Here is a 27875-nt window from a genome sequence, read left to right as displayed (position 1 = left end):
TAGGGTTTAAAATCTAAGTTAAACTACTGCAGCATTAATCGGGGATCGAGGGTGGAGGAAATAAATAATGTGCTGATCCTGCAACAAACTTACAGTCCTATGGTTAGGGTTGCCAGCAGATTAATTTGATGGCCCAGTCGGTACAAAATAAGAAGTCCCCTAAAGCTGTATTTTCAGCACTTATGCGCATACTTCGAACAGCAAATATAAATAGAAAGCACTTTTAATTGTGTTCTAGGGCTGCCTCAATGATCCATGACTGACAAAAAGAAAAAAGACCGAAAAGTCACATAACTAATGCATACATACTTTTATATTTAAAAGTCTATTTAGTGTTAAGAGGAGGTCTTTGCAGGCTCTTTAAACAAAGCAGGCGGGCATTTTTCTTTTGCCAATCCTACTTTATATTCCTTTTCATTAAATGCATTCTCACACTACAGCAGTAATTGTAAAATACAAATGTAAGGCACAGAAACTTGGGAAAAAACTAAGCCTCGGTAACCAGTTTACAAAGGCATGTAAATATGCAAATGGTCTTTAAAGACCTGTGAACAACTCGGGCTGCTGGAGATGACTCCCGACACTGCCTAGCCGAGCCCTCAGGAGATCGAGTTGCACTGCAGTAGCAGCAGGGCTGGGAGACGACGAGGGAGGAGGGGGGCTGAAGCCCTTGGGCCTGGGCAGAAGTATGACTGTGAAGGCGCGACCCCCTTTGCATGGCTCCACGGCCCCCCTGGGGGTCGCGTGCCACAGTTTGAAGACCCCTGATCTAGACTATACGAAATCAATGCCTGTGGAACAGCTTTTTGATGCAGAAATTCTGTCATGAAAAGATTTATGATAAATGTTTTTTTATTCATTCATTCACTGAATTTTATTTTTATTTTATTTTAAAAGTTTTGTATAGCGCTAGCTAGACCTGTAGGTATCAGAACGCTTCACATACACATTGTGAAAAACAGAAGGGCCTTACCTAGGAGGCTGACAGTAAGTAAGCAAACCACTGATAAAGAATACAGCATGAACAATAAATAACTGTGCAACGGAGGGGGAGAAAAAAAAGAAAAACAAGGTGATTAGCATCCTCAACAATTCATCAACAATCCTTGAACGGGAGTCAACTCGGAGTATTGAGGTCTAGGTCAGTAGACGTTGCTCAGGAAAGTATTTGTTAAGGAGATTGAGTTTGAAGTCCCTTTTGAAACAGGAGAAGGAGGGGTTGCATCTGAGGACTCCCGGGAGAGCGTTCCGTATCCTGGGAGCGTTGCCAGAAAACGATCGGTATTGGGTGGTTTTCTTTTTCATTTTTGGCGGAATGAGTAGGAGTGAGTTGGAGCTTCTCAGTGATCTGGCTTGACCTGCTCTAACCAGTTTGTTGTTCAGGTAGTTGGGGGCCGGAGAGTGGAGGGTTTTGTGTGTGATGCTGGCTAGCTTGTAAATACATCTCCCTTCCATGGGAAGCCATTGCCAGATATGAGTGCACACAGGAGGATCAAGGTCAGTGCAGTTTACTGATTTAGTGTAATATAATCCGACAATTGTTTAATGGAGTTGGTTGTGAGTTGCATGGCTGTGTATGAACGATGACTGCTTTAAGGCATTCAAACAGGGTTATTTCCAAACTGGATAATGGCAAGGCAGTCACTTTTCTCACTGTATGTCTCAGTGACGATCTAGTGCCGCTGCAGAAACACGTTTTTGTGGGAGAATTCTCCCACTATAAGTAGGTTGCACTGTGTGTTCTGTTGCAAAAACGACTTTTAGACTTTTCATCTGCTATCTTTCCATTGCAATATAATTTAAACGGACCGAGTTTGAGGAGATTAAAAAGTCCCATTATTTTGCACATCTCTACGGTAACAGACTCGCGCACCGCGGGTCCCAGCAGGTCATGGATGGCCGATTCGGAAAAATGATCAAAGGTGCGGAGAAATCTCAGCAGATGTTTCCTTCGCTAACTTAATGAGGCATCAAGAGTCAAACTGAATCTCTATGGTTTCAGTTGTATCCTGCAACACACAGAAGACTAATTCCTCGAAGCTGCTCCAATTATGTTGAGGTTTATATTACTGACGCCCCTTTGTCATTGCATGCCTGTATTGTGCCTAGAAGTGATGCACTTCAAAGTGTCAAGTTATTTTATACTTTGAATAAGATGCATCTGATGGTACATGTTTACTTAATTCGTTTTTAGCATCCACAAAAACGACCAGCATCCACCTAACCGAGGAAAGTGAGGAGACTGAGGACTATTCCAATTTTACACGTTTTAAAGTGCTTCAAAAGAAATCAGATATACCCTTTGAGAACAAACATTATAAAACTTATTAAAATGGCAAAATAGATATTGTTTCACACTTTGGAAAGTAAGTAGCTCCTTTGAACTAAAATGATTTACCGATTTTAGTTTGGTCGAGCGCAAGTGATGAATCTTAAGCTCCTCCATTCATAAGGTTAAATATGCTTCTGTGGTACCCAAGAAGGTGAATGTAACAGGTGGAATTTTGTGTGTCTAACATCAGACTCACAGGTTGGAATACTAATTGAATCTCAGTAACCCCCTTCAATGAAAAAGGTCTCTCCCTTCCTTCATTCGAAAGGAGGAAAACCATGTCAGGTTCAGAAGGCACGTCAAGACCTGGCTATTCGAACAATAACAAGAATAGCCAGTAATCTATCCTGATTTCTTTATGCTGTGTCTCGGCGCCGGGAAACCCTTTTTGGGTAGCTGAAGCGCCTTACAAATTTAAAAAATAAAATAAATAAATAAATAAATATGTTTATTTTGAAACTTCGATGCTAATTTTAAGGTCGAGCAGTCAAGACCTTTTGTGGGCTCTGGAGATCAGCCCTAGGACTTGTCTGCTTCCGATTAGGGATTTTTTTTCTGTGCAGCTGGTTCTATTTAAATGTCTTGATAGAAAAAGACCAGCAGAGGTCAGTAAAATACCAGAGTTGCTTTCTGCTGAGGGACTTTTCTTTTAAAAAATGTTCTGGCAACTGCCTCGATTTAACTTTCTTGATAGAAAATGACCAGCAGAGGTCAGTAAAATACCAGAATCATTTTAGCATTCTCAAGATTCCAGTCCATAGACATTGTCTTTCACGAGCACCTGTCGACAATAATATTTTTTTCAAAGCTTGTATTTTCAGTGATATGACCGCTGAGGGCCCTGCTTTTATATTAAAAACAGAGCTTTGGACTATACCATTTCGAGCTGAAAGGCAATATTTCTCTCCATGTGGTCCCATACCTGGCGTGTCATGCAGTTTGGTGCATACTTTCCCTCCATGTTTCGCCAACTAGGCAATGTAGCGCGAGCAAGGTCAATTGTTTTATTTATTTAATTACTTACCTTACTCCTTTCTGTCGTATGTCGGACTCCAATACCCCTCCACCCTGCCCCTCCCCTGACCCGCCCCACTGCTTCGTAGCACTCCCTCGGCGAGCCGCCACTGTCAATGAGTGATTAATAATTTTTATCTATCTATCTATCTATCTATCTATCTATCTATCTATCTATCTATCTATCTATCTATCTATCTATCTATCTATCTATCTATCTATCTATCTATCTATTGCGACCTGGGTGTCAGGATAGGATGTATTAACAAGCTTGTTATTGCTTGTCCATTACATGTTTGTGTATATTGATATATCTGTACCAGTAAATAAAATGTATATCCCTTTGATTGTGCCTTGTTATGTGTGAATTACAGCTGATTCATTGTAAAGTGCTCTGATGCTCTCGGGCCTTTTGGATGACCTATTTTCATGCCTAGTTGTATATCTATGCATATGATATATGTCTCTTTCATTTCCCATGATTACACGTGAAATACCATTGATTCATGTAAAGTTTCATGAACTTGAGCCTTGTAAGATCTACATAAATATTGCTAAAGGAATAACCACTGCATAAAAATATCATTTTCTGATAGTACTGGTGTGATTTTAAGATCGCTGCAATGGTCAGACATATTCCACCACTTCTTGCTCTCTTCCTCCTCGGGTAGCACGGAAGATTCTCCCTAGGAAACAAAGAATGAAAGCAATGACAGCATTTCACCTGCTCAAGCGAGAATTATGGGCGGACTATGCTGATATTGTGTTGATACATTTTGCAACACCTAAACATTTTAAAAAGGTTTGCCTTTTTCTTCGTGAATCATTAGTGCCTAGTGAGTCAGGCAGGTGTCTGGTATGAGTTGGGGCTCTAGTTTTCTCCAGGCCCGCTATAAAATAGTACACATGGTGGATGCCATCTGAAACAACCCAACTGTTAGCGTCCCTATACTCTTGAACTTGGGATCATATCTCGCTGACATTGGCTATACTGAACTGGCTGGCTGTTGTTTTCCAAATTTGGTTCACTTTATTAATATGGACGTAGGTAAAGTGTTCTGGTGACATCATAAACCACAAAGCCGATGGCTGAGCGGTTTGTGAATGTTGCTAGACTATTTTAGGTTCCTCTTTATATTTTTTTAATAGTACATGTTTAGTTTGTGGGATTTAACTTGAACAAGCTAATTTATTCAAAACAGGCCTACCACAGACACTGATTGGAATTAGAACGCTTAGGTTTTGTTTACCTTTCATGAATAAATTGTTGATAAGGAAATTGTCAATCGTGAATGTCAGTAGCTTTATGCACTTCTATGACTGCAAATTTTATCACATAACTATGGATTTACAGCACTTGCTGTATGATTTGCCTCATATTGTACCTAATTTATAGATAGATTAAAAAAAAGTATTCCTAGCACGTGAATATGCCAACAGAATTGGAATTTATGTTGCATAATTTAGATAAACTTGATGCATAATTCCAACGACCTTGCAACTTGACCGTATTCGTCCTGACAATGTTAAAGCTCTGCAGAGAGGGTTGGGGCCAGTCATTATGATGTTGAAAGCTATATTTCTCAGAGAACTGTAAAATATTTCCCATTTGTGTATGTCTTCATGGTTCTTGTATGTCGGTGTGTGAGTGAATGTGTGTGTGTGTGTGTATATTGTGGTGTGTAGGAGTATGCATGAGTATGTGTAAAGGTGATTGTGTAATGGAACTACCCCTGGTGTAATTTTAGCTATGACATAATATAATTGATTCTTCACATATTAAGTGAGTCCATTTCCTGACATAAGGATTAGTGATATGCAAGTTATAATCTATCCATGTATGGCACTAGTACGCATGAGCACTTGATAAAAATGATAAACCAAGACTGAGACCCCAAACATAGGGGGTCATTAGGATGGAGGATTTTCCGCATCCTCCGGGCCGGCGGAAGCCACCGCCGGCCCGGAGGATGCGGAAAATCCTCTGCGGACCCACCAGGACCCACCGCCACATTAGGATGGCTGGTGGGTCATGGTTTAGGTCCGCAGCTTTTCCGCCGCGGCTGGCTTACAACCGCGGCGGAAAAGCACTAAAATGGTGAAGGTGTCTCTTAGACACCTTCAGCCAGATTAGGATGTGCATGGAAACATGCTTTTCCGCGGCGGCTTTTCCGCCGTGGAAAAGCATGTGTAACTGCACTGCAGGGGCCCATTGCGGGCCCCCTAGGTGTAGTGGGGGGTGGGGGGTGCACATGGGGGGTACCTATGGTACCCCCCTGCATTTGCGTGCACAATGCAGCAGGCACCGCGCGGTGCCTGCCGCTTTGTGCACGCAAATGCTGTGCATGCATTTTTAACATTGCTGCGGGTGCAGCTTGAAGCTCCATCCGCAGCAATGTTAAAAATAGAGGATGTGACCGCCACCCTGGCGGTCACATCCTAATCTGCACAGAGGGAACGCCGCAGCCCATGCGGACGTTCCCTCATGCTCTAGGGTCGCGGACGGACTCAAGTCCGTCCGCGATCCTAATGACCCCCATACTGTGGTGAGTCATACGATGACACGGGCAGCAGCAGCCTAGATCGGGACCCAGGGGGCACGAGTCTGATACAGGCAGCCCTTCTAGTGGTGAAGCAAACCTGTCACTCGCAAGCATTCATGGCCCAATAGAGGTTGGCCCACGAGGAACAACGACGTCGCATCCCAGAGGAAGCAGAAGTATCTCCGGTCGGTGAGGAGAAAACAACAAAGAGAGAGGAGTTAAGGAGAAGAGGATGCAATTATCTATGCAAAGGAAAAATCTGTCGAGACCCATGAAGCGGAATAGCGGCACCCGTCGGATGAACTCAGCCAGACCCCAGGGAAAGGCAAAAGGACGAGGTTGCAACAACAAATGGACCGACTTATGGCCTCAGATGAGCACCAGGAAAGGGTCCTCACCCAGTGGTTTCCTGGGCACGGAAATGGGGGCACTGATGGGGCTTTGAGGGTGAGCAGGAAGTCACGAAGGTGGGAGCTTGTGGGCACCACACATTTTAGACTCCGGGAACCCACAAGAAAGGGAGTTCGGGAAGCACGGGTGTCTAAACTGAAGGACCCCAAGGAGAAGGAGGGCCCTTATTTCATGCTTCTTTTGTATGCTGAGACAAAGAAAAAACTGTGAAGTAAGCAACTCCTGCACGTTACTCATGACAATCTGTCAGATAGACTGCACAGTGTGGTTACGGTTATGTGGCCCAGAAAAAAACCCACGATTAACAGTCTCTCCTGTGTATGTTTTCCATGAGGGCCAACTCTGATGTACCAAGAAGGAGAAGACACCATCCTGCAGTATCAAATCCAGAGAGCCAAAACATGAGTTTTACTTTGGACATAACATTCTCTGTCTCTATTAATATCTCTGCTATTCAAGAGATAATAAAACGTATCCAATGACATCCACCTGGCCTGTGTCATCATCTTAACCCTATTACAGTGGTGGCAGAAGTGGAATCAAATCAATCCTTCATTAGTGGGGTATCAATATGACCCAGCCTGTAACAGTGGAAGACATGATGAAACTGCTTGTGGAACGCTACCTGCAGTTGGTGGTGGAAAGCCAGGGAAAAGTGGCCCATCAGGATCGAGAAAACCTACAGATGGCACTTACCACCCAGGCAATGGTCATGGCCAGTAATCCGCTGGTACACAAGATGGCCCTTCAGAGACTCACAGAGACCATAGCTAGTTCCAAAGTGCTCCAGAGCGTATCAAGTTCCGTACCACAAAAGTATCAAGGGGAGTTGACCCCGACTCCTTCTTTACCAACTTTGAACAGGTCGCAACCTCTGCCACGTGGCCTCCGGAACTCTTGGGTCAGTGTGTGGCTCCCCTCCTCAGGGGTGAATTACAGACAACCTATCAGGTGTTGTGTAGTTCCTATAAATCTGTATAGGATCTGCGCATTTAGACAACATCGATTGTGGGATTGGTTTCCAGAGTGACTCCAGACACCCCCACTGAGTAGCTCACAGTGCCACTGTAAACTCCTCCTATCAAGGTGAGACTAGTTCTTGGCAACTATCGAACATGACAACTCTGTCCCATCAGGGATCATGGAAACAGTGCAGTACCTTTAACTCAGTCACTCGTTCTTACTTTGTCTCAGAGATATACAAAGAATAAACGGTGGGGACATTTTCAATAAGCATTTATTGAACCAGCATCATTCTAGTGTAACATAGGTGTGCTGAAACAGCCATTAGACAGAAACAGATATAAATGATTATAAGCACCAACAGAGTAAAAGGATGGTAGATTTCTACCAAAATGCTAAAACTATTAACACAGGCAGGTATATAAATACATGACGGTAATAATGCGTACTCCTACGATACAACCCTAACTAGATGTAGCTAAGTGTACCTAGCATGTATGTAGGTGTGGAGCCAAGAATCCCTCTAGGATAACCCCATTACCTGAAGTGAGAGACTGTGGGACCCCGCCTTGTTCTCGAGATGGACCCACCGCATTGCCAACTTCAATAGTCCCTTAACCAACTAGTCATTTGGTGTTGTTTTGTATGTTTTTTCTATAATTGTTGCTGACCAGATTCACTTGAAATGACATGAATTTTTGAAATCAAGTATATTTGCACGAAGATAAAATAAGAAAACATAAATAAACAGAATATATTTTTATATAATTTAGTTAGTTATTGTTTGTTTCTTCATGTTGTTGTGTGCACTGTATTGACACAGAAGTCCACCTTATAGGAAATGGCATATAAGATATAAATTGTTTGCTACAGCTCCTTTTTTTCAAATGATTATTATTCCCAACGTGTAGCGAACGCATTATTGGTAGGGGTCCCCTGTTTTTCCAAAAGTCACCCCGCGAGGGATGTCAGACCTCTGCGAGTTGGAGTGTCTATGTGCAGGAACCTCAGCGTCTTGCGTCAGTGTGTCAGCATGAAAGTCCTTTTTCTCCTCTCCCCTCCTCAGCAAAGATATGGTGTTTATATACCCAAAGTGGTACCCTCAGGGGAATCTACCTTGCTGTGTCATGTTGGACTCGGGATGACATAAGGAATGACCCTTATACATAGGTATTATGCTGGAGATGGTAGTCCTGCTGAGTTTCCAAGAATCCTCATGCAAAAATAGATGAATAACTAATCAAACAAATCATAAAATGCATCTCATAATATTGCACACTCATTTGATTAATACAATTGTTAAGGGAAGCTTCTACATTTAATTACTCATTCATATAAATCATATTCATCATCATCTGACACACAACACAGCATCATAACCACAACACATTAATAAAACATCACAACACACAAACTACAAGGGATTATGAATAACACAGCAACATATTGATAAGTTAATTTAGCACGTCTGATACACAGCACCATCACACATCACACATAACTGGAAGGAAATTAGTTACACATGATGCAACATCATAACAACAGTAAAACACAACAATATAACACATCTACTAATAGAACCCATAGTATCTTAGCATGTTGCATAAATGCATAAATACAACATTAGCATAACATTGTAACACACCATAACACAGTGTCATAACAATTGTGTAACACAACAACATAGCATGACAAAACCATAATCAAACAGCACATAACATAAAATAATACAACAACATAACGTCATAACATACTAGCATTTGAACCTAATAGTGACATCACACAATGTAAGTAGCATAGCACGATATTTCATCTAGAGCTGTAATTAGACAGGACAAGCGCTTCCTTTATAAGTCGAGCCTGTGTGAGCATGCACCAGCGCATGCAATCTCTCTTTCAAGACTCTTGTATTCTGTCATGGGCTTGGAAATCGCCCATTACTTTTACCATTAGTTTGCAGGGTTGTCACTCTTTCTTTGCTGCCTTCTAATTGGGGAGCACTTGCCATGCATCACTTCTTTTTCTCTCCATGGCCCATTGACCAATCAAGATAAAAAAAAATTGAGTAAGTGTCCATCCGCTGACCATCTGCTGCTTGAGTTGTGATTCAGGTAGTATATTTCTTTTTAAAAAAGCTATATGACACAGTCAAAGCTGGCCAAATCATAGCGCTTTCTTTCCTCCGCCCACCCGCCCCATCCTGATTCTTCTCCTAGAACTTTATCGTGCAGCCCAGAGGGAAGATCCCAACCAGTGACAAGCATAGGCCAGTGCCAAGACCGAGGATGACGGTCAGGTAGAACCATATTTTTCTATAAACAACGTAAAAAGAGTCAAAGAAGTTAATATGCAACAAATGGTTCCCCTTCCATTTAGGGACCAGGTCCTACACTTGGCACACAGTCTGACTGAAGGGGGACACTATGGTAGACAGAAAACAGAGGACTATCTGCTAAGGCGTGTTTACTGGTTGGGGGTATTTCTCGATATCCAGCAGTTTTGTGGTGCCTGTGTAAAATGTGAGCTAGTCAATTCTCCACAAGTGACCAAAGCTCCGTTGAGACCCTTGCCCATTATAGACATAGGGCCCTTAATAATTTCTGTTTGGAGACACCAGTACATCCTTGTACTCGTCGATTATGCCACAAGTATCAATAAGCAATCCCACTGCCCAGCATGACAACCAAAATGCTAGCCCAAGAAAATGGTCGAGTTTTTCTCTAATGTGTAGGATTCTCCAAAGAACTCTTAACTCGCCAAGGAGCCCCATTTATGTCCAGACTCATGGCTGAGTTCTGTCAGCTGATAGGAATTACTCAGATCAGAACTTCAGTGTCCCACCTTCAAACTGATGGACTCGTGGAAAGGTACAAATGCACAGTAAACACCCCATTGAAGAAAGTAGTATGGGACATGGGGAGAGCTTGGGAAAGAAATTTGCCCATAGTATTTTACGCAATCCGTACACACTCTCAGTCATTCACAGGCTACAGCCCTTTCGAGCTTGTCTTTGGCAGATAGCCTAGGACATTGATGGACATGGCTGTAGAACAATGGGAGGTGGCGGAGAATGAAGGGCTGGGTCTGATCGAATATACCAAGGGTTTGAAGGACAAGATACATACTCTCTGGGAAGAAGTCAGGCAGAATATGGAGAAGTACCAAGAAAAGCATGGATCAGGGTATGACAACAGCAGTAAAATAAGGGAACTAAAGTTAGGTGAGAGGGCAATGATTCTTTTACCTTCCTCCAATAATAAGCTAATATCCCTAATCGAACAACATCACGCTGTCTTTTCAGGCTGTCCCTTGAAAATAACCTTAGGACAACACAATATACAGACAGAGAAGGGTTGGTGGTGCGTCTTCATCCCTACTACCTCCCAGAAACCAGACACCAGGCAATCGAGAAATAGGTATCCAGCATGTTAGAAGGGGGGATAATTGAGCCATCCAAAAGCCCACGGTGTGCCAAAACCCAATGTCTCAGTGATATTCTGCATAGACTTCCGCCAGATCAACAGTCTATCTAAATTTGACACATACCCTATGCCCACGGTGGATACGCTTATCAATAACCTTGGGTCGGCCACCTATCTCACCATGTTGGATCTAAAGAACTGATATTGGTAGAGCCCCCTGACTCAATCTGCAAAAGAAAAACCTAATTGTCTACCCCATCAGGACTATATCAGTTCCGTATACTGCCCTTTTGATTTCATGGGTCTCCAGCAACCTTTCAGAGGCTAATGGATGTGCTGTTGCGGCAACATCAGGGGTCCAAATATTGCTTATTTGGACAATATCATCAACTACAGTACCATATGGAAGTTACATCTAGAACACCTGGAAGCGTTTCTTACTACCCTCCATCAGGCAGGGCTCATGGCTAACCAGAAAAGTGCCCTCTCGCCACCGACACAATCAGATATTTGGGGTACCAATTAAGTAAAGGGAAAATAAGCCAGCAGTTTGACAAAATAAAGGCGATATAGGAACTTCCCAGGCCTGTCGATAAGAAGGCCATGAGATCCTTCCTGGGTCTTATTTCTATATTATCGTCGGTTCAGGCCTAGGATTTCGGTGATTGCTTTCCCCTTGACAGATCTCTTGAGGAAAACTCAACCCAAGAAAATTACAGAATGGTCCCACTCCCACCAGTGTAGTTTTGACAGTTTAAAAAACTCCTTTGGTAATCTCCCTGTATTGAAATGTCAGGACTTTACCAAGCAATTTGATCTGCAAACAGATGCCTCAGGACAGAGTTTAGATGCGGTGTTGTCAAAACCTGACTCTACAGGTCATCTACAACCTTTGATTTACATCAGTTGGAAGTTGTTACTGCATGGGACACACTACCCCACCATCAAGAAGGAGTGTCTCACGATTAAGTGGGCAGTGGAGGCACTGCAATATTATCTATTCTGGAGGACCTTTACTTTGCCTACTGATCATGCTTCTTTGGTTTGGTTGTTCTATAACAAAGATACCAATGCCAGAATTATCAAGTGGTTCCTTGCCTTCAACCCTTCTCGTTCCAGGGTCAGCAACTACCTGGGAGGTTGCAGGCTAACGTGGACTTCCTATTGAGAGCTCCAGTTTCCTCATGGACCGATCCGCCAAGCATGGTTGGCATGTACTGTGATGAGTCATACGACGACGCAGGTAGCAGAAGCCCGGTTTGGGCCCGGTTTGGGACCCCGGGTACATGAGTCTGATGCAGACGGACGTTCTAGTGGTGGAGCACACCACACCCTCGCAAGCATTCATGGCCACTTATAGGTCAGCCCTGAGGAACAACGTCATCGCAACCTTGAAGAACCAGAAGCGGCTCAGGTTTTGTGAAGAAATATCAACAGAGAGAGAACAGACAGAGAAGGCAGACGGTGGGACAATGGAAAAAGGAGTCAAAGAACAGAGGACGTGAGCATCCACGCAACGGAAGGGCCGGCCAACAACACATAAAGTGGAACAGGGGCAGCCCTCAGAGGAACTCGACCAGAATCACGGGGAAAGGCGATAAGGACGAGACAGCTGTGACTCACTGATGGAGTCCCAGCCTCAGGTGAGTACCGGGAAAGGGTCTTAACTGAGTGGTCTCTTGCGCACAGGCGTGGGGGGCACTGATGGGTTTTTGAGGGTGAGTAGGACTGCAGACTCTGGGAGCCTAACAGTACAAAGGGAGTTCATGGAGCACGGGTGTCTAAACAGAAGGACCAGCAGGACAAGAAGGTCCCCTATCTCATGCTTCTTCTGTATGCTAGATTACACTAGGATAAGGGAACACTGTGAAGAAAGCAACTCCTGCACATTACCCTCTTAATCTGTCAAATAGACTGCATGGTGTCGTCGGTGTTATGAGACCCAGGAAAAAATCTATGATTAACAGCCTCTTCTGTGCATGTTTATCCTACATCCATCCCCCACTCCATGGGTATAGAGGCAGTGGAACACTGTCTGTTGAGGACAGAATTGGATCAAAACCTGAAAATATTCCTAATGGAACTTCTGGAATTTTCACTACTGCATAGCTACTTTGTGTGGAAAAATGAGTGGTTTCACCAATTAACCGGCACATCAATGGGCAATTCGGCCGCACCGGCCTATGCAAATATGTTTATGCACAGGTTCGAACAGGATCACATTTTGAGCAAAACCATATGGAATCATCACTTGAAAATATTCGTCAGATTCATTGATGACATCTTCCTTATGTGGCAAGGCCCTAAAGAAATTTTAATGGATGAACTCATCAAACTCAATTCCATCGATCCACGGTTACAGTTTACCTTTGAAGTGCAAGCACAATCTATCAACTATCTTGATGTCAAAATTACCAATACTCACACCGGATTTGAGACAAGTTTGTTCAGAAAACAAACTGACAGGAACAACACCGTTCACTATTCAAGCTTCCACCCACAACCACTCAAAAATCATTTACCCTACAGTCAGCTCATCCGAGCTAAAAGAATCACGTCTGAATCTAATAGATATGACACTGAAGCCAACACAATTACAACACGTTTTAAAGCCAGAGGATACCCTGACCAGATTCTTGACCAGGCCAAAACAAGGTGTTCAACCAAAACCAGAGACGACCTACTAAAAACCTCCATCAATCAAAAGACCGATGTCATCACCGTAGTTTCTAAATATTCCACCTCCAGTCGCAAATTCAAGCAAACTATCAAAAAACATTGGGACATACTTAGAGTGGAACCTGATTTCAATAGAGTCTTTGAAACAGAACCTATTTTTGCCTATACCCGAGCTAAAAACATCGGTGAACTTATTAAACACTCTACAACTGAAAAACAAATATATAAAGGCACCACACCCTGCTGGAATTGCAATCATTGCAACAGCGTAATAAAAGGTACAACAGTCAGTCACCCCATGAAAGGGAATCAAATAAAAATCAGAGCCACAGCAACTTGTGACACTTCCAATGTCGTGTACATGCTGAAATGCCCTTGCGGCAAGATTTATGTTGGGCAAACCGAAAGGAAACTTAAAACACGATTAACGGAACACAAATCCAACATCAGGACTAGCCAAATTAAATCCACGGTAGCACAACATTTTTTGGAAGCGGGCCATGGAATCAGCCAACTGAGATTTTGTGCATTGGAGACTGTTTTCAGAGAACAAGGAAAGGATAATCATAATGAACTTTTGAAACGTGAAAACTATTGGATTTTCACTTTATCCAGCATGAAACCCAATGGTCTAAATGATCGTGTAGAATTTGCCTGTTACCTTTGAACATTCATTGCATTTTCATCGAACTCGTTCCTAAATGTGACTGATGGACATCTCCCTTTTAGTTATTGTATTTCTGTGTCTTAACACAATCCCGTGTTGTTTACCCGTTTTTTGATTATTCAGTTTTGGTTAACACCACACTATGTCTAATTATTATTTTTTTAATGATAATACTTTATTGCCGATCTTGTCTTTATCACATGCTCACTATTCACATCACCTTCGTTTTTATGAGACACTCTTCACAGTTTCTCCCGTTTTTAGTCCTCTCTCTATCTTTATGACACACCTTGGGCGCATAGCAGCAACGTCATTAGCCACGTAGTAACCACCCGACCGTTTATATTCACCCGGGATTTATCAAACAGTGCGGAACCCGGCACATTAAGAAGCCACTGACATTACTAGCACCGTAAGCGTTTCAACCACGGGGTGCACATTTTCGGGGTAACGTAGACATCTCGTTTTACTTACGAGCAAATTGCATGCTCATAGACGCTTTTTTTTGGAACACACGATTCCCACTCTGTCTTTTGAACCCGCCTTGATCCCTCACTCTTTAAACTGGTGTTAACGTGCACGGATTTCTATTTCCAATTCCCTTCACCCGACTAGCGGTAATTTAAATGGCACATTTTCTAGTCAAACTTTAATATATTTTCTGCTTTGCAGTTTTTGATTCGTTTATTTTTTTCCTCATTGTAGACAATTATCCCCTGGAAGAAGGCAATACCATTGCCGAAATGCATTGGGATTTATTGAAATGTTATTTCGAAAAATGAATTTATCCATGGAATGAAGCATATTCTTGTGAACATAACAAGAGTTTTGTTTAATACAATAAAAAACCAACGTTTGAAACATGAATGACTAAGAGTGGAAACCTGTTTACCAGGACTAGCAAGGAGCCCGGGGGTCACTTCTCAATATTGGGTAGTGCAACCTCAAGCATGTTTATCCTACGACATCCACCTGGTCTGGGTCTTCATTGTGGCCCCGTTACACATATTTTTGCTAATCGTGAAACATTTCGTAACACTGATAATCTTTTGTTTCTGGAGACTGAGTATATTCTCACAAAAAGAAGAGCATTAATGCAATAGTAAAAGAGTGCATATTTCTTAGAAACTGTAAAACTGAGGGTCTGGGACAACCATTTTGCATTTTTGACAATTAACTTAAAGCTGATATTTACATGACAATCACTAATGTAATCTGAGAATGTAGGCTGAATAGTTAGTATCAACTGTATGTATGTATATTGTATTTCTATAGCACCAACTGACATGAAAAGCAGCAGAGCACTGGACAGGATCAAAGATAATCACAAACTCAACAAATGATAGTAGAGGTATCAGGGTTGTGGATGGGTAGTGCATTGTGATGCAGTGCTCTTTTAAGAAGTGAGTCTTCAAATCTTTCCTAAATTGGATTAGAAAGGGTGATGTCCTGAGGGATGCAAGGATGCTATTATAGATCATGAGTGCATAGAGGGTAAAAGCTTGCTACCTTGTTTTTACTTTTCCACACTTCTTAGCCTGCATTTTGATGTTGTCCTGGCTGGGTCTCAACACACCCATCAGAGATTGTGAACTGGTTTGCAAGATAAGTTGATGTTGGTTGTGATTACTTTGTACAATCTGCCACAAGTTTTAGAGATGAGGCAAGGTTCAGGAGGAGACAATGGAGTTCCCTCAGGATGAGGGTGATGTGGTCTTATTAATTAGGCCATAGATGAGACAAGCTGCAGCATGTAGGTTTCATGTGGAGTGCCAGTGTGAAGTCTGATAGGCAGTGAAACAGGAAGTTCCACCATGGAGATGCGACAGTTCAAGTGCTTAAACAGCAGTTCTAAAGTCACTTTCTGAAATAAACAGTTTCCCTTTCTTTAGAAGCAAGAGCTGGCACCAGTTAATCTATCTTTATTTTGTTGTTAGTGCTTTCTTCAAACCTATAGGAGTGCTCTGACCTAAAGAATAGCACTAGGCAAAATATGTGGCTTTGCTGTGCATACATAAGATTGTGAGATTGCGGACATTAATAATTTCCCACTCTTCAGAAAGATCATCTGGTAAAACAACTCACCTCCAAATAGTATGAAGGAAGTGAGGTTTACTCACTTTGCTTGATTGCTCAGTGCAGTTTGGGGCGGGTATATATGCCCCATCACCATAAAACAGTTCCAACCACCACTGCTCTGACATTCTGGGGGTACACAATTTCTGTTTTCACAGCTCTTGAAAGACTGCATTGCTCTGTTGAATCTTTATGCCATTCTGCATTGATGTTTGCTATATCCTGAGCAGATAGGGTATGTGTTTTGGAGGGAGTACATTTTGTTGTCCTTCAAATCCTCAAGGGCATAGTTGAGCTAAAATTAAGGACATAATGGTCTGAACACATAGAAATAATCAGTCTACAAAGAGGGCAGGCTCATAATATTGAACATATCTGTTCACTGATCTGTAAAGCTGATCTAGAACTGTAAATAATTGGTCAGTGTCAGGCTTTCACAGCATAATTGTTGGGCACCAAGTGGGTACAAGCATATGATAAGCATATGTTCTGGTTCCCATAAAAGTGAGCTGACACCTATATGTTTATTACGCTCATTTGCTTTATTGTATTCACATTACAATTAAATTACAGTGCACTGATGATTGTGGCCAGATATGCTTTAAAAAGTACTAGTTACATATTGTGTACTCTACTGTTGGTTAGTGAACCAACAACCCCCTCACCTATGAAGTCATCTTTATTAAAATCTAGTTGTTACCTGTACTGTTGAGCCATGAGTTATTTGCCATCATTTTGCTGTAAACGTTTGGACAATGAACACAAAATTAATTGTAGTGCCATATTTAGATGATATCATTTTTGATCAATGTGATTGCTAAAATATGTTTAATTATGCAATATGCACACAAACTATCGTACAGACCCCTTGGGGGTATCCTCAATCCTCCTGTACAGCTGGCTTTAACTTTATTTAGTTTTGTGTAAGGCAATTGGCATAATGTGCTCAAGTTGCAACACTGGGTTCACGAAATAATTCGTATTAGCCTCAACCCACAGTTAAAGTGTATAAACTTTGACTTCAGTTTTGACTAACATATTTTAAAATTAAGTATTTGTCTCCCATTTCTTCCATAACACTTGAGAATTATACCAAACCCAAAAATACTGAATAATATACATTTCCTATTTTAAAATATATTCAAAATGTAAAAAAAATTCAAACAAACTCTGTAGATAGAAAACCATTACTTCCCACCCGAACCACCTCTTATCATTATATGGGGCCATTCCCCCCGAAATGTATACCTCTGCCTAAGGCCATGCTTGTGTATCGGGATATGTTGTATTGTGATGTTATATCATGCTAGGGTGTTGTGTTATTTCGTGCGATAACCTCATGTTAGTTTTGGCAATGTAGCACTATGTTATGGAATCCACCTTGTCATGTATTAACTGGTCACAGTCTCTAAGTTGAGGCCAGCGCAGGAATGTGCATCTGGGAAAAAAACATGTGAAGCTCTTCAGGTTAACACACCTGCCTGCCCAAAACAGAGCACTTATCCTGTAATATACTACTGACCTTGGCAAGGCTATACGCAAAACTCTGATACACAGTGACACAAACCAGAGCAGAAAAAACGTACCTCTCGCACATAATAAATACCCTCTACCCTTACCTGGGGGGATGCCATTTGAACGCAAAGCGCTTATTAGGCAAAGCTATTCCCATGTAACTTTAAAACTATAAAAAAAGCACCCAAATAAATAAGTCCTTCCTGACAGTCTATTTATATGGCGCCTAACAGTGGCGGAGCATTCCATAAGGCGCCAGACAATAAGGGCTCCTCTGTGTTGGCACAGCTGAGCCAGAGATACTGAAATTGTCACCAGCTGTCCATTCACAGCATTATAATCGATAGCAGGGGGTACCCTCAGATTTGGGTGCACTGCTGCACGTTATCTGGTCTTTTGTTATGTCGTGGGCAGGGCTAGTTCCCCAGCGGACCTGCTATTATCACAATGAATTCTTTGGGTTTGCCCACTGGCAGGGGCAGATTCACATTCCAACAAAAAGTCAAAGAAGCTCCAAGTCCATGAGCTGGGGGTAGGGGTACTGGGACTGCTAATCTCTTGCTTTGGTCCCTGCTTTTACAATAACTACAGGGGGAGTGGAGCTTGGTAGCAGAAGATGGCTCTCCACAGGTAAAAACAGAATGGTGGGCATCTGTCCTGGCTTTCTATGATTAGGCTCAGGAGCGGCCGGTCCTTTGGGGCTGAGGGGCCACACCCCTCAACTTTTCACCCCTCATGAACAGTGTCTGTCAGGGTGCGCAAAGGTCAGCCTGACGACACTGTTCACTTTCAGTTCAAGCAGTAGGAGCCAGACATGCACATTTAGCGCAGGCTCCTGACTGCCTGAGCTGAACTTTGCTGGGCTGGGGAAGTCACATTTCCTGTGGGCGTGACGTCCTCAGCTTAGCACAGGTCACTGAGGCACTCCCCTCACTGATTGCCTCGCACCTGGGCGCTTTAGTTTAAAGCCCGGAAGCGCCCAGAGTTGAGTGTCAATCAGTGACACTTCATCAGAGTGGGGTGGGGTCAGCAGTCTCACTGACCCCATCCCACTCTGTAATGAAGTTGGGACTGCTACCTCCCTTCTTTGGCCAGTCCCAAGCCTTCTGGAACCTCCGAGGCAGAGCTGGCTGCAGGTAAATGTTTGTTTTAGTTTTAAACTCTTTAGTGTGTGCATGCGTGGGTGTATGAATATTTGGAGAAGAGTGTTGTGAATGGATGTGTTTGTGTGCGTGCGTGGATGCATGTATATAGAAATGTTTGGTGAAGAATGTTGTGAATTAATGTGTCTGTGTGCATGCATGTATGTATTAATCTTTGGTGAAGAGTGTTGTGAATTATTGTGTTTGTCAGCATGTGTGCTTGTGTGTGAATACATTGCTCTAACTGTTGTATGTATTTCTGCGTGTCCGTGTGTCCTGTTCACCCCCCTGCCTCCAAAACTTACCGGCTGCCACTGATTGGGCTCCAATGCAATCACCATCATGTGTGTATGCCCTAAGATGCACTGTGCCACTGGAACCAGCCTTTACCTGGCTGAAAAGCCTTAACTAGGGCAAAACGGCTCTTAGGTTGCTTGTGTTCCGGAAAAGGAGGTCCTGACCTGGCAGTTTGCGTTGGACTGTTCCCATGAGGCGCAGAGTCAAGACTGATTTGCATATGGCTGGGTTCAAACTGAGATGGCAGGGTGGGTGCAAAACGATGGATTGGGATGCAACCCTGAGCGATTGCCAGTGGTTGTGAGTATTTCAAGCATTCCATCTATCACCTTGCTGTTTTTCCCTTACGTGGGACAGGGGCATCCACTGGTATGAAAAAAAGATAAGTGCACATTTAGGTAAAATAAAACCAAGAAAGGGATTTTTTACTGGCTTCATCTGCACCCAGTTAAGATAATTCACCCGAGTTTGAAGGACCACTTCTACTGTGGTGCCCCAGGAGCGCAGGGCACTACAATTGCATTGTGATTCTACGGGGGCACGTATGGCCAGTGGTGGGCCCCATAACACCAAGGAGCCCCTTCATTAAATTTCAAGACACCTCACACATCTCTTAGGACACATTAAAAGTGACACTGCCAGAGATTTCACTTCTGTTTTAAGCACGCTTGGAACAAAGGTTTCTTCCAAGAAGCTCTGAAACTCATGGATCTTTGCTGGTCCTCTGAGTTTCCTGACAAATGTGCTCCTTGCAAGATTATGAGTGACCTAAATATTCACAGTTTCAATGTTTTATTGCTGCAGGGTGTGTGTACTTTAGTAAGACACGAAATGTTTTATAATGCTGAAATGTTTCATTATCATTAATTGCTGTCTATTTATTAAAGCACCCCCACAATTGGGTTAGGCACATGGGGGTTTAGAAGCTAGGGCTTGTTTGTGGGTGGGCTGTTGATGGTGTCTTCAGTTGAGGTGGTCCTAAGTATGCCTACGGTGTTGAGCTGTGTGATTATTCATCTTTTATGCACCTGTAGGTTGTCAGGCTCTTTAGAGGGTGTCCCCATGGGCGTCTTCACTTGAATGTTTGTATAAATGTGGTAATTTGTGCAAGGAATCTAGTTTTGTAAGCAGTAAGTACATTTCGATTGACAAGCCTAGAAGTGACTAAATTTAGAATCTAATGTGCTAATAACTGGTTTCAAGCTAGGATATGGAAAGTGCACCAATGGTTTGCAAAAAGGTCGGTATTTTGCAATGGAACTGATTTTCTATGCAAAATGGACATTCAAAGAGGGTCGCAAAAACTCTTGCATCATGAATATTTATAAGACATATTGCATTTTGTAACCCTTTATAAATGGTTCCAAATGCGTTAAAGTTTAAGTTCAAGGGTTTTGCAACTGCAAATGCAGTCTCATTGATTGATTGATTTTTAAATTTATAAAGCGCAGCGAATGCCCGGAAGCGTCTTGGCGATGAGGACTGAGGGTCGAGACTAGAACGAGTGCGGGAAGGAGTTAGAGGTCTGTTCGGAATTGCCAGGTCTTTAATAGTTTTCTGAATAAAGTGAGATTAGGACTGTTCTTAATTGAGAGAGGCAAGAGATTCCAGAGTTTAGCAGATCTTAGCAGGAAACATCTACCTCCCCAACGTGCCTGCTTGAACCTGGGGACTTGAAGCAGTTTCAGTTGCGCAGATCTAAGGTTCCTGGACGGCACATAGTACTTTATCCTAGAAGTCAGGTAAGAGGGACCCCTTCCCTGAAGTGCCTTGAACGTGATGCAAAGTGACTTAAAAATGATCCTTTTCTGGATTGGCAACCAGTGGAGCACTGCTATCCGCTGGGACACTGGTTCTTGCTTGGGAATGTTCAAGATCAGTCTGGCAGCTGCATTCTGTAGACATTGGAGCTTACTCAGGTACTGTGATTGGATCCCTAGATACAGTGAATTACCATAGTCTAGCCTGGAAATGGCAAGGGCATTTACCATGGTTTTCAGGGCATCAGGGGGAATAAAAGATTGAATCTTCCTAATCAATTGTAATATGGCCCAGAAACTGGCCATGAGACAGTTAATCTGGTTGTCGAAGGTTAGACGACAGTGGAACATCACCCCTAGGTTTTTGACATTGGATACTGGTGTGGGGCATTTGCCCAGCTCAGTGGGCCACCATTTTGGAGACCAGGTTAATGGGTTGGCGCCCAGCAGTAGGAATTCAGTTTTGCTACCGTTTAATTTTAAGCAGTTGGCTAGCATCCAGTTGTTGACGTGGGACATACAGATGTTAAAGCGTTCAGCCACCTTGTCTTCTTTGTTGGCTCTGCCCACCCGTGGCTATGGCCTCCGACTAACACCCCTGATAAACTAGTAGTGACACACTATTGACAGCCACACACCCGCTAGAGACAAGCAGTCTGACAATAATGACAGCACTCTCACACTTTTGATAAACTAGCTGTCTCACACTACTGACAGCACTCTTAGGCCTCTCACAGGCTAGCATTCACACACTATCAACACTATTCGCATACCACCAATAGGACTCTTACACTATTCAGAGACTAGCAGTGATCACACACTACCACAAGCACTAATACAATCCTTACAGACTAGCAGTCACACACTACCAGGAAGCAAACAACGCACACTTGATGGACGGAAAGCAGAACAAATCAAAACATTCACCACATTCAAGAGATTTGGGTTAAATCCATCATTCTTTTGCTCACCATGCCACCCCAGTTTAGACCTGGCCATATGCAAATCAGCCCTGACCCTGTGCCTCATGGGAATAGTCCAGCTCGAACTGCTAAGCCAGGTCCTCTCTAAACCGGAACAAAGCATCCTAGGACCAGTTTTGGGGTTTCACCCCGAGTGGGACGGATATGCAGAGACGTGGGTCCTGGGCTCTCCATGACACTGGAGTCAAGCTATCCTGGCTGATGAGGGCTGAAAGCCCGAAACCGTTCCTAGGATGCTTGTTTCCAGTCCAGGGAAGTCCTGGCCTGGCAGTTTGGGCTGGACTGATCCCATTGAGCGCAGGGTCAAGACTCATTTGCATATGGCTGGGTCCAAACTGGAATGGCATGGTGAGCAAAAAACAATGATGGATTTAACCCCAGATCTTTGTTCTGGGGTGAACGTATGACATTGTTGTGCATTCTGTCCATCAATTGTTCGTTTCGCATTTGTCACCCCAAGTCAGACGGGTATGCCCAGATGTGGGTCCTGTGCTCTCCATGCCACTGGAGTCAAGCTATCCTGCATGATGAGGGCTGAAAGGCCGAAACCGGTACTAGGATGCTTGTTTCCAGTCCAGGGAGGACCTGGCCTGACAGTTGGGGCTGGACTGTTCCTATTGGGCTCAGGGTCAAGACTGATTTGCATATGGCTGGGTCCAAACTGGAATGGTATGGTGAGCGAAAAAACGATGGATTTAGGCCTACCTCTCTCTACTGGGGTGATGTATGATATTGTTCTGCATTCTGTTCATCAATTGTTCTTTTTGCATTTGTCACCCAAGTGGGACAGGTATGCCTAGACGTGGGTCCCCTGCTCTCCATGCCACTGGAGTCAAGCTATCCTGGCTGTTGAGGGCTGAAAACCCAAAACCGGTCCTAGGATGCTTGTTTCCAGTCCTGGGAGGACCTGGCATGGCAGTTAGGGCTGGACTGTTCCCATTGGGCGCAGGTTCAAGACTGATGTGCACATGGCTAGGTCCAAACTGGAATGGCATAGTGAGCCAAAAACGATGGATTTGGCCTAGATTTCAGTACTGGGGTGAATGTATGACAATGTTTTGCATTCTGTCCATCAAAAGTTCTTTTTGCATTTTTCACCCCGTGTGGACGGGTATGCCAGACGTCGGTTCCGTGCTCCCATGCCGCTTGAGTCAAGCTATCCTGGCTGCTGAGGGCTGAAAGCCCGAAACCGGTCTTAGGATGCTTGTTTCCAGCCCAGGGAGGACCTGGCCTGGCAGTTCGGGCTGTACTATTCTCATTGGACACAGGGTCAAAACTGATTTGCATATGGTTGGGTCCAAACTGGAATGGCATGGTGAGCAAAGAAACAATGGATTTAGGCCCAGATCTCCGTACTGGGGTGAATGTATGACATTGTTCTGCATTCTGTCCATCAATTTTTCTTTTTGCATTTGTCATGGGACAGGTATGCGCAGACGTGGGTCTGTGCTCTCCGTGCCACTGGAATCAAGCTATCCTGGCTGAAGAGGGGTGAAACACCGAAACCGGTGCTAGAATGCTAGCGACCACTGCGCCCTCCACGGCCTGGTTGCCCCCACGCTCCCCGCCTGCTCTGCCTGCCTCCTTACCTGCTGCCTGCCTGACGCCGATCCGGAGCCCCAGCCGCCGCAGGGCCGCTCGACCTCGGATCCCCGGCGCCCCAGCCGCCGCAGGGCCGCCCGCCAAGCCCGCATAGGTTTTCCCGCCGGTACCTGCCGCGACCCCGCCCCCCCCGCCTGCCGATTGGCCCCCGCGCTCCCCGCCTCCCAGCGGACCCTCCCTCCCGGCTCCCTTCTTAAGGGGACCCTGACCTCGGCTCAGGAGCGACCATTGCGCCCTCCACGGCCTGGTTGCCCCCACGCTCCCCGCCTGCTCTGCCTGCCTCCTTACCTGCTGCCTGCCTGACGCCGATCCGGAGCCCCAGCCGCCGCAGGGCCGCTCGACCTCGGATCCCCGGCGCCCCAGCCGCCGCAGGGCCGCCCGCCAAGCCCGCATAGGTTTTCCCGCCGGTACCTGTCGCGACCCCGCCCCCCGCCTGCCGATTGGCCCCCGCGCTCCCCGCCTCCCAGCGGACCCCCCCTCCCGGCTCCCTTCTTATGATGCCCCCAGAGCGACCGCGCAGCAGACGCGCGCAGCGGGAGCACCGACTGAGCGCCGAAGGTGCGCCAAAGGTAAGCCCGTCTACGCCCGTCCGCGCCTGGACCGCGCCCAGCGCCAGGACCCCTGGTCCCCGCAGACCCCAGCCCACCCCCCGGACGTACGACGCCGCCACCCTCAGCGCACTCAACGCCGGCCGAATCCCAGGATGCTACCGAGCCACCCCGAGACGCACCCACGGACCCTTCTGCTGCAACTCCTGCAAGTTCACCTGCATCCGGACCTGCACTACTCCAGCACCAACCAAGACCAAGACGAGCAACAGCAGCAGCCACCTGAAATGCATCCTGCTCAACACCCGCTCCGTCCACAGACACGCCGTCGAGCTCTGGAACCTGCTCGACACCACAGCCCCAGACGTCGCCTTCCTCACAGAAACCTGGATGAACGCCTCTTCAGCGCCCGACATCGCCATCGCCATCCCACACGGATACAAGATCGTCCGAAGGGACCGCATCAACAACACCGGAGGAGGCATTGCCATCATCCACAGGAACACCATCCGCATCACGACCAACACCGTGATGACACCCGAGCACCCGCCGAGCACCTGCACTTCCAGGTCCACATCAACCCCAAGACCACCCTCAGAGGCACCCTCATCTACAGACCCCCGGGACCACGCACACAATTCAGCGAAGACATCGCCGACTTCATCAGCCCGCACGCCCTCCCCTCCGCTGACTACATCCTCCTCGGGGACCTCAACTTCCACCTGGAGAACAACAACGACCGCAACACCACCACCCTGCTGGACAACCTCGCCAACCTCGGACTCAAGCAGCTGGTCACCACCCCCACCCACTACGCCGGACACACACTCGACCCCGTCTTCTCATCCAGCAAGGACATCGCCTTCAGCCACGCCACCGGACTCCACTGGACGGACCACAGCTGCGTCCACTTCAGCTTCAGAAGGACCACGATCCACCACCACCAGCAACAGGTTGCATGCAGAAGCTGGAACAAGATCACAGCAGACCAGCTCACGACCGCCCTGAGCAAGAACCCACCCACCAGTGCAACGAACCCCAGCCAAGCGGCCACCAACCTCACGAAGTGGATCAGCGACTGCACAGACGACCTCGCCCCTCTGAAGACCCCGCCTAGCAGACCCGGTAGCAAGAAAGCCCCATGGTTCACCGACGAACTCAAGAGCTCCAAGAAGAACTGCCGAGCCCTCGAGAGAACCTGGCGCAGAGACCCAACACCGGACAACATGACTGCCCTCAAGCTCGCCACCCGAACACACCACCAACTCATCCACGCCACCAAGAAAACCGCATTCAAGGAACGACTGGACAACAACGCACACAACAGCAAGGAACTCTTCAACATCGTCAAAGAGCTCTCCAACCCCAACGCCGGAAACAACAACATCACCCCTTCGCAAGACCTCTGCAACTCCCTCGCCTCCTACTTCCACAACAAGATCGCAGACATACACAACAGCTTCAGCACTCAACCGACGCACGCCATGACCGAACCACCGCCCCCCACCACCACCCTCCGCGCCTGGACCCCGATCAGCACCGAAGACACCGTCCGCACAATGAACTCCATCCACTCCGGATCTCCTACCGACCCCTGCCCTCACCACGTCTTCAACAAGGCCGACGCTGTCATCGCACCCCACCTGCGGGACATCATCAACACATCTTTCGACACTGCTACCTTCCCGGAGAGCTGGAAGCACGCCGAACTCAGCGCTCTACTAAAGAAGCCATCAGCCGACCCCACCGACCTCAAGAACTACCGCCCCATTTCGCTGCTCCCGTTTCCTGCAAAAGTCATCGAGAAGACCGTCAACAAGCAGCTGGCCGCCTTCCTCGAGACGAGCGGATCCCTCGACCTCCAGCAGTCTGGCTTCCGGGCCAACCACAGCACCGAGACCGCCCTGAACGCAGCCACCGATGACATCCGAGCTCTGCTTGACAACGGAGAAACAGCGGCCCTCATCCTCCTAGACCTCTCTGCGGCCTTCGACACTGTCTGCCACCGTACACTAGTGCAGCGACTCGGCAACGCCGGAATCCAGGAGAAGGCACTGGAGTGGATCATCTCCTTCCTTTCCGGTAGGACACAGTCCGCCTACCCCCGTTCAGGTCAGAAGCCACCGAAGTCATTTGCGGCGTTCCTTAAGGCTCCTCGCTCAGCCAACCCTCTTCAACGTGTACATGAGCCCCCTCGCAGATATCGCACGCCAGCACAACCTCAACATCATCTCCTACGCCGACGACACCCAGCTGATTCTCTCCCTCACCAACGACCCCGCCACCGCCAGAGCCAACCTCCACGAAGGGATGAAAGAGGTAGCCGAATGGATGAAGAACAGCCGCCTGAAACTGAACTCGGACAAGACGGAAGTCCTCATCCTGGGATCCTCACCCTCCGCCTGGGACGACTCCTGGTGGCCCCCCGCCCTAGGCAGCGCACCCAAACCAACAGACCACGCACGCAACCTGGGCTTCATCCTGGACTCCTCCCTCTCCATGACCAGACAAGTCAACGCCGTCTCCTCGTCGTGCTTCAACATCCTGCGCATGCTACGTAAGATCTTCTGGTGGATCCCCACCGAGACCAGGAAGACGGTCACCCAGGCCCTCGTCACCAGCCGTCTGGACTACGGCAACTCCCTCTACGCCGGAACCACCGCCAAACTCCAGAAGAGACTCCAGCGGATCTAGAACGCCTCAGCACGACTCATTCTGGACATCCCCCGTCGCAGCCACATCTCCGGACACCTGAGAGACCTGCACTGGCTCCCGGTCAACAAGAGAATCACCTTCCGACTCCTCACCCACGCACACAAAGCCCTACACAACCAAGGACCAGGATACCTCAACAGCCGCCTCAACTTCTACGCTCCCAAACGCCAGCTTCGATCGACCGGCCACGCCCTCGCCACCGTCCCCCGCATCCGAAGAGCCACCACAGGGGGACGGTCCTTCTCCTACCTCGCCGCCAAGACATGGAACTCCCTCCCGACCCACCTCCGCCTGACCCAGGACCACCTCGCCTTCAGGAAGCAACTCAAGACCTGGCTGTTCGAGCAGTAGCGGACCCCCCTCCCCTTGCGCCTTGAGACCCTCTGGGTTAGTAGTGCGCTATATAAATGCCTTGATTGATTGATTGATTCAGTTTCCAGTCCAGGGAGTACCTGGCTTGGCAGTTCGGGCTGGACTGTTCCCATGAGGCACATGGTCAAGACTGATTTGTCTATGGCTGGCTTTAAACTGGAATGGCATGGTGAGCTAAAAAACGATTGATTTAGGCCCAGATCTCTGTACTGGGGTGAATGTGTGACATTGTTCTGCGTTCTGTCCATCAATTGTTCTTTTTGCATTAGACACACTACCAGGAAGCACTATCATATCCCTCACGAAACTAGCAGTAAAACCAGCAGGTCTGGCTAATAACTAAAATTATCTTTTCATTCATTAGGGAGTTTTTATGTGTGCTATTTTGGGTGGGACAGTGGGTGAATTGAAGAATGAGTCAACTGGTGGATGAATACATGTATGAGTACAAGGACGAACGGCTCAGTGCATGTGTGGAAGCATCTAAGTACTTCCAACTATATACCAAGCCTGTTGGCTTTTGACAATACTTATTATTCCTGGTGGCTATAGATCTGACAGGTACACTCTTTCTGAAAGTCACAGAAAAGACATCACTGATATAGAGTAGGTTATTAGATATAACTCCCTAAAGTGAGGAAATTGTGAGCACTAGATGACATATTCTGTACAAGATCAAAGTAATGCCGAGATCTTTGGAAGTCTGTGAAATATTGAGTAAGTGGAGGGAACAAGGCATGATCTGGCTAATATGGTGTAATTGGAGCTAAGATGCCTTTATGCCGCGTCATTTGAAGATGAGCTCTATGATTTGTAGAGAAGGGAGCAGGCATA

At 46.0% G+C, this 27875-nt stretch overlaps 1 protein-coding gene across 1 annotated transcript in view; it reads left to right on the top strand.

Annotated features, from left to right (window-relative positions):
* Window positions 1-27875, top strand: part of FGF7 (fibroblast growth factor 7) — a 285430-nt gene that overhangs the window by 155253 nt on the left and 102302 nt on the right. The gene's annotated exons all lie outside the window — the stretch shown is intronic.

Source organism: Lissotriton vulgaris, chromosome 2_1 (genome assembly GCF_964263255.1).
Source record: "Lissotriton vulgaris chromosome 2_1, aLisVul1.2, whole genome shotgun sequence".
NCBI lineage: Eukaryota > Metazoa > Chordata > Amphibia > Caudata > Salamandridae > Lissotriton > Lissotriton vulgaris.
This window is presented reverse-complemented; position numbering and strand designations above follow the sequence as displayed.